General features: G+C 38.1%; 1 protein-coding gene across 1 annotated transcript in view; it reads right to left on the minus strand.

The window, feature by feature from the left end:
* Positions 1-10069, minus strand: part of RyR (Ryanodine receptor) — a 169038-nt gene extending 158969 nt beyond the window's left edge. Inside the window, exon 1 of the mRNA XM_073077792.1 lies at positions 9920-10069. The gene's annotated coding sequence lies outside the window, so the exon portion shown is untranslated. The remainder of the gene's footprint in view (positions 1-9919) is intronic.
* Positions 10070-10993: the final 924 nt, after the last annotated feature.

Here is a 10993-nt window from a genome sequence, read left to right on the forward strand (position 1 = left end):
TGTAAATACTAGGTGTGTGGGAGGAGCGTAAACTGCTCCCCCAGGGAAGAGCCCGATTGGGGTATCGCGCTCGGAGGACTCCGGTTGTGTTCCATCGGAGATCCCGTTCTCCACCAAGCGCCGAGGACGGCCACCGGGGGGGTTTTAGTGCGATAAAGATCCCACATAACCCGGCTCCGCTCCCACGTCGTCGGGTACCTTTTGAAGGTTTCTCCCTCGTAAACAAAAAAAAAATGGTTGACGATGGGGTTAGGAAATGAACCCGGGACTCTGTCAGTGTAAGTGAGGTGTGGACAGTCAAACGCAGCATGTTTTCTGCTACAGTTATGTAAATAAGCGTTATCGTTCATAACTATAATTACATTTACACTGCAACCCGCAGTATGGAACATTAGGCGCAGGTCATGTAGAAGAGACGCCGAGCAATGGCTTCGTATTGCTAACTGCGACTAATTTCATAAAATGCTTGTAGAAGCGATAATGTTTATCGTACAAGATCAAAAATTAAGAAATAGTTCCAAAATTTTAACAGTTAACTTAAAGCCTTTAGTGATGAAGCATTGCACCTTGACTAATCGTGAAGAGTGCGACCTCGCCTGTCGTATCTTCTACTTGGTCTGCATGGCCTAGGATATTTCGCCACCCTCGTATGCATATTCATGATTCCCTCGTAAGCTCTAGATTCCCTGTTAGCATTCTATGTCTCTCAGCGCAAGGTTTTTATATGAAACAGAAGTAGCAAATTAACCAGCTCTAATGCAGTCCGCGTAAAATTGCTAGTCCACTCTGAATATAGAAATGAATCGCGTCGCCATAGCAAATTGTATGACTACACCTGCTCGCAACAACTTCAGAGTGGACTAACAGTTTGGCGCGGACTATACTGTGCCACTGCTGGATGGGTCTCAGAGTGAGGAGGGTTTAATTCATATTTTAATGTGTTGGTCAAGTATGATTTTTAATCGTCTTAGAGATTTATTTTAAAGAACTTTCAGGCGTTTAGATGTACTGCAAATATGCCGTAGCAGTGCTGTCCATGGACATCAGTAACCAACTGTATATGAAACAGGAGTTCTTCCTGAAGCCTATTACAGATGCTTTGCTAATCGTAAGGATAGAAATTGTCGTCGATACGTATGTAAGTAGAGAAACAAATAAACGGGAAAATATTAAGAGTTTGGTCTCCGGTAAGGGAGACCTAAAAGTTAATTTAGATAATTTTGTTTTTTGTATCTACCTTCGTACATACGTAACAATGGTTCTTATACTGCATGGATTTCTACCGTTCTATAACGTTACTTTTTAAAATGTAGAATCAATTCATACAATAAAAAAATAATTCGTTACAAATAAAGTAGAAATTCGCGAACTAAATCAAAGGAAATCAAAACCGCAACGGATTTGAACTTGGATCCTCGAGGCCGCGCGAAGGCTGACCTTCCTTACCTACTATACCTTAGTACTTACAAAGAACAATAGTTACACGGAATTAACATTAAACGAAGTAATCGCAACGCATGTGCGATAAATTATAATTTAACTAAAATAGTTAAGAACATACCTTTCAAACAATCCATATTAAAACACACAAAATCACTTAAAACACTACACATAACATAAACATTAACTAATTTTGGAAGTACCACTTTGTTTGTTTTTTTTTTGTTTTTGAAAATCCCAAAAACGCGTCCGTCCGTGTCGAGTGCCGCAGGCTCACTGGCAAAGCTGCATAGAGCTTTGGCGTAGCTTTGAGCTTCCTATTAATTGCGAAAACTGAAAGTTTTACAAAGTTTAACGATTTTGGAGTTAAAGCTTATTAAGTTACTTGTACCCATAGATTAGTAAAGATACTTCGCCGCCTTGAAATTGAATGAAGCCACAAATGGCTTATTTTAGTAAGTTCTTTTTTTGAATCCTTGACAAATAAAAACACTTTTAGAGAAAATTTACGAATAAATAACTAATTTACGTAATAATTACGTAATTTACGTAATAAATAAATAATTATTTCAAATATTTTAGGGACATTTTAGCACGGAGACGTGGCAAAACTTTTTTACGCAACTCTTTCAATTCTCAAAACTGGGTTCATTTTCTTGTTAGGCGTGAGTAATCTTTACTAATCTATGCTTGTACCATCATATTTTGAATATTACATAGCTAGCTGACCCGGCAAACGTGTTGTCATATAAATGAAAAAATGTTAAGGGTGAACAACCCTTATCACTTAGGGGTATGAAAAATATATAGTAGCCGATTCTCAGACCTACTGAATATGCATATAAAAATTGGTGAAAATCGGTAAAGCCGTTTCGGAGGAGTACGGTAACTAATACTGTGACACGAGAATTTTATATATAAGATAATTAGTATATGTTTAATTTTTCACTTTCATCCGACTGCGGAGGGTAATGTTTTTCGAGCGTTTCTATGTATGCATGTGTCATTCTTCGGCACGCCGCAAAGCCCGGCTTGGTGAATTTTAACATTTTTTGAGATGTCGTTCAATTCGTTTAAATAGGAGTCACATAATAATTAGGTTTATCGTTTGTTCCACTTTTTTCTGGCTAAATTTGGGAAAAGTTATGTCATAGAACATTCACAGGACGGTTAATATATTTTATGGGTAGTAAATTTCAGGGCATGACATGCTCTTCCAAAATGAAGCATTAAGCACTTTCCTTCACAGCCGGCAAAGCGGTGACTCCTATGGAGTTGCAAATGTCTATAGGTGACGGGGACTACATTCAATCTATTTGATCTTTAGGGAAAACAATACTTATCCGAAGTTTTCAGAGGCAGCAACGCATCTGTGGCGACCTTAGGTACGACTCTTATTTTATGTGGGGTTGACTTTAAATGTACACGGGCTGCAGTAGCCATTCTTAAGTAGGTGGACGGCATCATCGTTTACTATTTCAATCTAATAGGAAAAGGCTCAGGAGTCTTACGCTCAACAGTGGGAAAAAAAGACTTGATGATGAATGAATGAATCATAGATAAGTAAAGATGTCTCACCTCCTCTTGTAATTGAAGGAAGCCGATAGACGGCTTAAACAGCTGATAATTCTGTCAGCCATTTAATGACTGTCATGGGGTAATTTACGCGGAACAATGCTGACATGCGCAGTTAAGTGTTGCAAAATACGAAAACGAAGAAAAAGTGCGGAGAAATATCGATTAATTCGTAAATGATCTAAAACTACATTTTTTTAATATTTTTCAAACACGAAAATAGATGACAGAGACAATTTCAACTGTCAAAACTGTTACATTTTCTTGTTAGGAGTGAGTAATCTTTACTAATCTATGGAATGAAACATAAACTTGTATGATTACGACCGTATAATATGCCTATACACACATGACTATGATACCTACTACAATATACTCGTACATAGTACTAATTTAGAACATGACTAAGGCCATACTACCTTACGTATAATGAATGGGCATTGGGCAAATGTTCAAATGATTAGGAAGGTGACACAGTGCCTAAAGATGAGCAAAATTTGCGCCGGAATGTTTTATTATACCCGGTGTCCCGAAATAATTAAAAAGGTGACACATTGCCTAACGATGACCAGACTCTGTGCTGGGAGCTTTATTATTATAGAATATTGGTAGACAAAACTGTACAGTAAAATAGATAAATACAGGACGCCGAATAAAAAACCCATTCCTTTTCGAAGTTCGTAAATAAAACTTATTATTCCCCGGTTTTTAAATGGTTATTATTGTATACAGGTTGTCCTAAAGTAATAACAAACAATAATTGACTCCACATTACTTCTATGGAGTTTACTTTTGTTATTTATTCAGCGTCAATCAATGAGAAAAAGTAAATAGACACCTAACCATAATCATATAACACTACTGGTAATAATTACATGTGCTAAATATTTTCAATATAGCAAAAACGACGATTTTTTTAGTCTTACATACGTCTGCCTAAGAACAACAATTATATTAGGTGTTTATTTAGTATTTTCGTCAGTGGTATCAGTCATCGTCTGGGATCGAGACATTAACAACGTGGACACCTGTGACGCTAAATTGGCTACAGTCTTAAATTCTTTTAACGCATAGGCCATTAACACGAATTAAGAATACGAATAGATACAGAAGGTGCCGCCAATAATAGAGAAACGTTTATTTTCAATGCATTTTATGTTTAAGAATTAAATCTGTTCTTTTTACCCGACTGCCAAGGAAGGGTTATGTTTTTTAATGTTATTTTACGTATTTATAGACGTAATTGTGTATGTATTTTTCTTTATTATTTTTTTTTATAATATAAGAGTGGCAGACGAGCATGCAGTCCACCTGATGGTAAGTGGCTACTGCCGCCCATGGACATCTGTAATCAACCCCAGATAGGATTAAATATTCCTACCTGAGGTCGGCCACAGATGCGTTGCAACCCCTGAGCACTAAGCTGGAACGCCTCGGAAAAGTCTGTCTCCCTGACCACACCCTTCAAACCGGAACACAGCAGCGCCTAACACTGCTGTTATTAGGTAGAAATAGGCGAGGCGGTGGTGCCGCCGGAGTCGAACCACAAAGGGTTCTACCACCTTCAGTGGCAGTACATTAAAGTAGCAAACAACCATGCAGACTACCTGATTGTATGTGACTACTGTCGCCGTGGACATGTGTAATCAACCCCAGATAAGATTAGATTCCTATCTGAGGCCGCCCAAAAATGCGCCACTACACTACACGCCTGAGAACTAAGCTTAATTGCCTCCATCCATCCATCCATCCATCAGCCTTTTGAGGTCCACTGCTGGACATAGGCCTCCCCTAATTGGCGCCACTCCAACCGGTCCCGTGCCCTTTGAAGCCAGCGGTTTCCCGCCGTCTTCTTCAGGTCGTCGGTCCACCTGGTCGGGGGGCGGCCTGAACTCCTTTTGCCTACGCGTGGTCGCCACTCGAGGACCTTCCTTCCCCACCGGTTATCGGTCCTCCGAGCGATGTGGCCGGCCCATTGCCACTTCAGCCTGCTAATTTTGAGAGCTATGTCGGTAAGCTTAGTTCGTCTACGGATTTCATCGTTGCGAATCATGTCTCGTAGCGAAATACCAAGCATAGCCCTCTCCATAGCACGCTGAGCGACTCTGAGCTTTCGAACTAGGCCTACAGTAAACGACCACGTTTCGGCGCCGTATGTCATCACTGGCAACACACATTGCTCGAATAATTTCGACTTCAGGCACTGAGGAATTTTGGACGAGAAGATACTCCGTAATTTCCCGAACGCAGCCCAGCCGAGTTGGATTCTTCGAGTGACCTCCCTCTCAAAGTTGGACTTACCCATCCGGATCGTTTGTCCCAGGTAAATGTACTCGTCAACAACTTCGAGAGGAGTGCCATCAACAACTACCGGTACGGGTGTGACATGGACATTTGACATGATTTTCGTCTTGTCCATGTTCATCTTAAGACCCACCCGTTGTGAGGCACTGTTGAGGTCTCCTAGCATTTTACTGAGGTCCCTCAGCGAGTCTGCCAAGATGACTATATCATCGGCAAATCGAAGGTGTGTGAGATGTTCGCCATTGATGTTAACGCCAAGACCTTTCCACTCCATCAGCTTGAACACATCTTCCAACGCAGCGGTGAACAGCTTCGGCGATATAACATCGCCCTGTCTAACTCCCCGCTGCAATTGGATAGGGTTCGTCCTCTGATCGTGTACTCGGACTGACATGGTGGCGGCTTTGTATACACACTTCAACACCTCGATGTACCTATAGTCGATCTGGCATCGCTGAAGGGACTCCAGCACTGCCCAGGTCTCGATAGAATCGAAGGCTTTCTCATAGTCCACATAGGCAACACCTCATTAATTGCCTCAGGTAAGTATATCCCCCTTACGACACCCTTCAAACCAATATTCAACAGCGCTCAACACTGCTGTTATTAGGCAGAAATAGGTCTGGCGGTGGTGTCGCCGGAGTCGAAACGCAGAGGGTACTACCACCTTCAAAATGTTATTTTGTTAATTCAATCAAACATAAAGCAATGGTGCCTTCAGGGTCGACTTATACAAGGTTCTATAGTGTAATATATATATAATTAACAAATGTAGCTAAGAGCAGCAGACTCAATCAACGCGCGTGCATCTGGGAGACACATTTTTAATTGGAGCTGCCCATTAATTCTATAAAAACAACAGCGTTTCATCTTGAGCTGTTTTTATGCGATCCTTAATGTCGATAAAAGCTAATAGCTTTAGCGGTAGCTTTAATGACCGATTAAGCCAATACCGATACTCATCTGAAACTCGAGCCAAAATGTCACGATGTTGTGTTGTGATAAACAAAAATGCGTTATTTTCAGCACTGTTCTACCATGAGTAGAACATTTTTTGTCTACCGTTCTTCTGTCTAACAACTTTTGTCTACCGAAGTGTGAAATTTGACAATTTGAAAAATATACACATATGAACAGGTAACTAATAAACGAATGTAGCTAAGAGCATCCCATTCAACGTATGTGCACCTTGGAGACATTTTTAATTGTATCTGTCCATTAATTATTTTAAAAACAACAGGGTTTTATCTTGAGTTCCTCAGTATTGGTTGGCTAATGGCTTTATCGGTAGCTTTAATGAACGGTTAAGCCAATACGGATGCTCGTCTGAAACTCGAGCCAAAATGTCACGATGTTGTGTTGTGATAAACAAAAGTGCGCATTGTCAATACTCTTTTACTCATGAATTTGATTTTAAGGCACTCTTCGTGGCACTGCAGTGGCACAACCATTAAATTGTTGACCACTTAGTTGGCTTAAAGGGCTTAAAGGATATTTTTAGGCGTCTTATTAAGCCCGATAGTTATAATTAATTTTTAACAATTTTTGTCGTACAAACTGTGAAATTTTACACTTTGAAAAATATATAGATAGATAACTAAATAACTACCTAACTAGCTATCATCCCACTTAACGTCATTGCATTTTGAAGACATCTTTTAATTGGAGTTGCCTTGAAAACAACAGCTGTTAATTTTAAGTTCCTTAGTATCCATTAGCTAATGGCTTTTAGCGGCAGCTTAAATGACCGGTTAAGCCAATACGGATGCTCATCTGAAACTCGAGCCAAAATGTCACGATGTTGTGTTGTGATAAACAAATTTACTTACCTACTGTGCTATTTCTAGTACAGTAGGTATACGCAATGATAGTCTTAGTTTTAATTTCGGTCTCTCACTGAAATGTTTAATAGCTGCGGTTTATCAAAATTGAGTGCGCATTATAAAAGTATGAATTATTATACATATAGGTATTAATACTTGCTCCGTGAAGGAAAATATCGCGAGGAAGCCTGTACATCTGAGTACTTGAAAAAAGTTATCAAGGGTGTGTGAAGTCTGCGAATCCGTACATGGCCATCACGGTGGACTGTGGTCTAGGTTTAGACCAGGTCTGACAGAGTGAGTGGGGTTCCTCTCACTCTGTCAGAAGACCCGTGCCTAGCAATGGGATAGTAATGGATTAAAGACAACGACATAAGCACGTTGCATGTCGATATTGTGATCGTTGTCCCATAAGGGACGCAATTATGCGGTTATTCACAGACCTGTATCTAAACGATTATTGTAACTGAATTAGTAAATTGAAGTTATACCTATTTTAAGGAGTTTGTTGCTGTTCGCAGCGGTAATTATAATAGTAAATAATAACTGACTATTTAAGATATAAAGCTGTTATATTTTTCAATTGTGCAGGTGACAAATCCTATCAGCAGCCTACGCTGTATACCGCGAATGGATACGGTTTGAAGGGTGTGCTATGGGAGACATACTTTACTGAGGCGTTCAGCTTAGTCCTCAGGGGTAGCGGCGCATCTGTGGCCGACTTCAGGTAGGTGTATCTAATCCTATCTGGGGTTGATTTCAGTTGTTCATGAGCGGCAGTAGCAATTTACCATCACGTGTATAGCAAGCTCATTTAATAATAATAATAATAAAATCATTTATTCGCGGAAGTTGACTACATGCACACATATAAAAACATATGAACAGTAAAAATGAAAAAGACTATTATATAAAAATAACTAATAAAATAACATTTGCTACTTTCATTTCATAAAAAATATATAATAAGTACCTACCTATGACATTGCTTCATTAAAATTGTAACAAGGCCCATTCAAACCGTAACCGTACGCCTGGCATAAGTATCTAGACTGAATTCTAAGTCTAGGACGGTATCATCAATAGAAATAATATTGACTTGAATCAATCATGACGGTATACTTTTGGCGCGAAATCAAACGCACAGCGGCACGAAGCCAGATTGTAAGTCAATTACCTTCATTGGAAATGATATACCTATCTCCCTTTTGATATGTAAATATAATTATGCAATTATTAAAATATCATTTTAATTGCAGGTATTGTTGTATAGTGTAAAGAAGTTTTGTTATTGGTAATTTTTATTGAAGGAAATTAAAGAAAGGTAAATAATTTGTATTAGATATCTAGAAATAGTTGCAATTGTAGTTAGAATTGTTAAGTAGAGTCTCGTTCTATCGGACCTACATCCCTGAAAATTTTTACTTTTGTACTTTACCGGTGTAACATTCAGATATACCTACTGCATACTCGTTTTCTAATTCAATTTTTATTATTACCTTTTATATATATTTACGTTTTTACGAATTACCTAATACGGTGTATTTTCGGAATTAAAACTGTACATTGCAATAGTCCCGCTAAAATTGTTTATTGGTTATGTAACTATTTTAAAGATTGGCTCACACACCAACACAGCAAAAATCCAAAAAAACAGGTAAATGCGGTTCTGATTCCGGTAAATGCTTAGAAAATAGAACAAGATTTGAAGTATATTTTGGATTGTTTACACGACAAAATCCGCATGACATTGACGTTGAAATATGAAAACAAACGATAAAACATAACAGATGTACTGCAGAAGTCTGCAGATCTCTCTCATGATCCAGAATTAAATAGATAATACGTATAGGAAACGTGCAATACGTATAATGTACCTGAACGTCTAGCTAGCTAGTGAAACATAAATAGAGTCGTTTTTAAATGCATAAATTGTTATAAACAGTTTCTCCGTTAAAATTGATGCACTTTTAGAACTTCTCAGAAAAATCTCTTATTTTTATAAACATAAAAATGCCCGCCATTATTGTCTATGGAGATACAGTCACAGATACATTACAATGCATGTCTATGGCGCCGACATTCCTATAACGCAGTCAAAAAATTTATAGAGAATTAGTTTTAGCTTGTATGTCATTCTACCAAGCGGAAATAACATTAATCCCAATATTCTTTCTCAAACGGGAAGCATTTCAAAATTCATTTCTTAGTGCTAGTTCTTCTGCTTATTTAATTTCTCCGCCATTAGATATTTATCTACTTTTACAATTGGAAACAAAGTCACTAAGATCGGTAGACTATTATGAAAATAGAAATAAGATAACCTAGCATGTCACTACGAATTAATTACGACTCCATAAATATAGTTTGACTTTTAAAAATTGGTTTTGGCCAGTCAGATTTAGCCATAGACCTAGGATATTTGATTACACTGATCCATCTCTAATAGATACATAAATAATAAATATATAGCTTACAAAGTCACAGGGTAAAAAGGTCGTATTTTCTTTCAAAATATTTTTAAAAATTTAGCTTCCTTAAATTAATTATTAAGACTCAAATAGTTGTCGTTGGAGTAACTTTAAATTTTGTTATTCAAAAAACACAAAGTTGCATTTCCAAAAGAAAATTATTTTATATATATTTTTGTCCCTAAATTCCTATCGGAATACCGAAAGTCACAGCAAAGCGTGGGCTTCGCCACAGACAAATCTATAACGACTCACTAATCGAAAAATATAGAACGCATAGCGAAAAAAGATTATGCAATTACTTACCAAAACAACGAAATATCCATAACAGAACTATCTCCGGGTACACTGTTCACACATTCTCACCACACTTTCGTAAGGGACCTTCCCAGTCGTGATCGGTAACTACAGCGTAGCCGGGCCGCCGAGCGCTTAAAATTTAGCCCGAATGTTACACGCGTGTCGATCTATTTATATTTCCGCTGGGCGAGACAAACTCGATATTTCGATCTCTTCTACACAAAACAGGGTTAACGGAACGTCTGTTTTGAATTTGGTTTTGATTTTACAAGTGCATTATTGCACAATATTTATACATATGAATTATTTACGGTTCGACTCCGGAAGCATCACGAACTATCTCTGCCTAATAACAGTGTTAAGCGCTGCTGTTTTGATTTGGAGAGTGGTGTAAGGGAGACATACTTATCTGAGGGATTCCAACATAGTCCTCAGAGATCGTAATGCATCTGTCGCCGACCTCAGATAGGACCTTAATCTTATCCACATCGGGTGGATTGCATGCTTAGATCTCTTCGTTTTAATTTCAGGATATGACAAAGTCCTACTATCTTATCGTATCAATATATAAAAAATAATGTCATATATACCATAGTTTATCATACATAGGCACTACACGTAGGCAGAGCTGCTTGAAAGGTCTTTGCAAATAAAATTATGATCATTTTGAATAACATACTGAACTAAATACTATACCGACATATATATTTGTTTTTACTTGAATGTGGTAAGGTTTTTCGAGCGAATCTATTGTACTCGTATATGCACATTCTTATTGTGATATCTTTTACTTCATTAAACCTGTCCAGTTTGGGGCTAATGAGGACACAGAAGAAATTATACTTCTTTATATTTAAATAAGTGCCAAGATCTAGTCGCACGGCGATACGGAGGGTTCCGTTGCACCAAATTTTCATGTTTGTTTTTTTTAGAATTTCTTAGCTTAGTTGCCATAGAAGTGAAATTTTGAACTCTCTATCTATTACGGTTCCAGAAATAAAGCCCTGTGACTGCCCGACAGACAGCAGACTTAGTAATAGGGTTCCGATTTACCCTTTGGGTACGGAACCCTGAAAAAGT

This window comes from Epargyreus clarus, unplaced genomic scaffold, assembly GCF_041222505.1.
Source record: "Epargyreus clarus isolate Ecla_fem2 unplaced genomic scaffold, WU_Ecla_fem_2.2 ptg000011l, whole genome shotgun sequence".
Lineage (NCBI taxonomy): Eukaryota > Metazoa > Arthropoda > Insecta > Lepidoptera > Hesperiidae > Epargyreus > Epargyreus clarus.